The sequence below is a fragment of the Heterodontus francisci genome, unplaced genomic scaffold (genome assembly GCF_036365525.1).
Source record: "Heterodontus francisci isolate sHetFra1 unplaced genomic scaffold, sHetFra1.hap1 HAP1_SCAFFOLD_52, whole genome shotgun sequence".
NCBI classification, from domain to species: domain Eukaryota; kingdom Metazoa; phylum Chordata; class Chondrichthyes; order Heterodontiformes; family Heterodontidae; genus Heterodontus; species Heterodontus francisci.
The window spans coordinates 5,408,860-5,411,517 of NW_027141175.1; positions in this window are offsets into that span (position 1 = coordinate 5,408,860).

Below are 2,658 nucleotides of genomic sequence, written 5' to 3' on the forward strand. Positions count from 1 at the left end.
ATTCCTACTCTCTGTTTTCTGCCTGTTAACCAATCCTGAATCCATGCCAGTATATTACCTCCAGTCCCATGTGCTTTAATTTTGCTACCCCGTCTCCTGTGGGAGACATTATCAAAAGCTTTCTGAAAATCCAAGTACGCCACGTACACCTTTATTAGTTCTGTTAGTAACATGCACAAAAAAACTCCAACGGGTTGGTCAAACATGATTTCCCATTCCGAAATCCATGTTGACTATGCCCAATCGGATCATTATTATTCAAGTATCCATTTATCACATCATTTAGAAGATGTTCTAGCCTTTTTCCAATGACTGATGTAAGGCTAACAGGTCTGTAATTCCCTGTTTTCTCTCTCCCTCCTTTCTCAAATAGTGTGCTGACATTTGCTACCTTCCAATATGAAGGACCCGTTCCAGAAACTATACAGTTTTGGAAGATGATCACCAATGCATCCACTATCTCCATCGCGACCTCTTTCAACACTCTGGGATGTAGAATATCAGGTCTTGGGAACTTATCAACCTTCAGCCCCATTAATTTCTCCAATACAACCTTCTTACAAATACGAATTTCCTTCAGTTCCTCATTCCCCCTAATCCCTTGTATCCTTTACTTTATATCGTCTCTCCTCCTTTTTCTACCCGTGAAGGCGTCGCAGACATTGTAGTCAATGAGGAGGGGTTTGAAATATTGAATGGGATAAAGAGGGAGAGATTCAGGGGTTCAGCATCTTTGAAAGTGATAATTCACCAGGCTCCGACTGTGATGAGGTGCAGAGAGGAAATAGCAGAGGTTCTGACCATCATGTTCCAGTCCCCTCTGGTTACAGTCGTGCTGCCAGAGGACTGGAGGTCTGCACATGTTGCACTGTTGATTAACAAGGGAGAAAGTAAGAGACTGAATAATTACAGGCCACCCAGCCTAATCACAGTGGAGGCAAAATTAGTGGGTCCAAGGAATTGATTGATTCCTTTCTAGTACTGTGTGCCTCAGTCTCTCCATGTCTGTGTCTCTGTCACGTTTTAAGCACTGACCTTACATTAGTGAGGAGTTCGTCTCTGAAATAAATGACCCAGTGTTGTGGTAATATACAATTCCCACTGAGAACTAGCCTAAAATGGCTAACCAATGTGTGGGTTTCCACAGATGTTTGAAAGAAAGAGAAGGCAGACAGACAGAAAGAGAGACAAAGAGGGAGACACAGACCGAGACACAGAGAGTGATAGCAGGATATTTGTCGTTGGACAGAGGAAGAGGAGGAGACCATTTGGCCCCTCAACACTCTTCTGTCATTCAATGAGCTCATGGCTGATGCGTGATTTAAGTTCATGTACCTATCTTTGCCCTTTAACACCTTTGGTTCATAAAAATCTATCAAACTCAGACTTAAAAATTAACAAGTGTCTCAGCATCAATTGCCGTTTGTGAAAGAGAATTCCAAGCTGATACCACACCTGGTGTGCTGAAGTGTTTCTTCATTTCACTCCTAAAATGTTTTTTAGACTACGTTTAGATTTTTAGACCATGCCCCCAAGCTCATGACTCCGCAGCCATTGGGAATAGTTGCTCTCTGTCCACCCGATCAGTTTCCTTTATTAACTTGAAAACATTCATCTAATCACTCCATGACCTTCAAAATTCCAGGATACGCAGTAATGCTCCAGGTACACTGTCCCATTAAACATTCCCAAGCCAAGTACAATGTTGGGTTTGACACAGAGTAAATTTCCCTCTAAGCTGTCCCATCACACACTCCGAGGCCAGGAACATCATGGGCTGCATACAAGGTGACTCTCACTCTGCAGTGTCCGAAACAGACAGAGAGAGAGACAGAAAGAGAGAAACAGAGAGACATAGACTGACAGGGTGACTGACCAAGAAAGAAGGATATTTAACATCGGATATTGGAAGAGGAGGATGCAATTTAACCAGACAACCTTGTTCCGGCATTCAATGAGATCAGGGTTGATCTGTAATCTAACTTGCACCATATATCCAGCCTTTGCCATTTATCTCTTCATACCTTTGGTGAACAAGAATCTATCAATCACAAGTTTAAAAATTAACCAAGAAGCCAGCATTAAATTTCCCCAACGAATATCATGAGGGTGCGATGGATCCCATAGTGGAATAGCTTGCTGGATGTTTAAAATGGAGACTTTTCCTTGTGGATCATCAAAATGTCCACCTTGGCTCCAACTTGATTTACATTTCTCCCTCTCCTGATGTTTTTTTCTCACCACACCTATCGCTTATAGGTTTGTGTACAGAGCAATGAAGGATTACATCAAATTAATATATCTTACATTATCCTTTTCAATCCAACCTCAACAATCTCTCTCTCTCCAATTTCGTCCCTCTCTACAGCCCTCTCTCTGCCTTCATATATACCCCACTCTCCCTCTGTCTCTCCTAGTGTCAGAGATAGCAGAGGGGGAGACAGAGAGAGCCTGTTAAAGCAACGGTACTCCATTCCTAAGCAGTGCTGAACCTGCTCTTGGAGTGTTTGATGGGCTACATTAATCGGCCGTGTACAGTCCTGTATCAGGCTGTAAAGAAGCAGAGCATGTTCAGTTCAGAACGGGTCAAAGGAAATGATTCACTCCTGTCTGATACTGGGAAGAGAGACTGACCTTAACATCAAGGCAGTGTTTGAT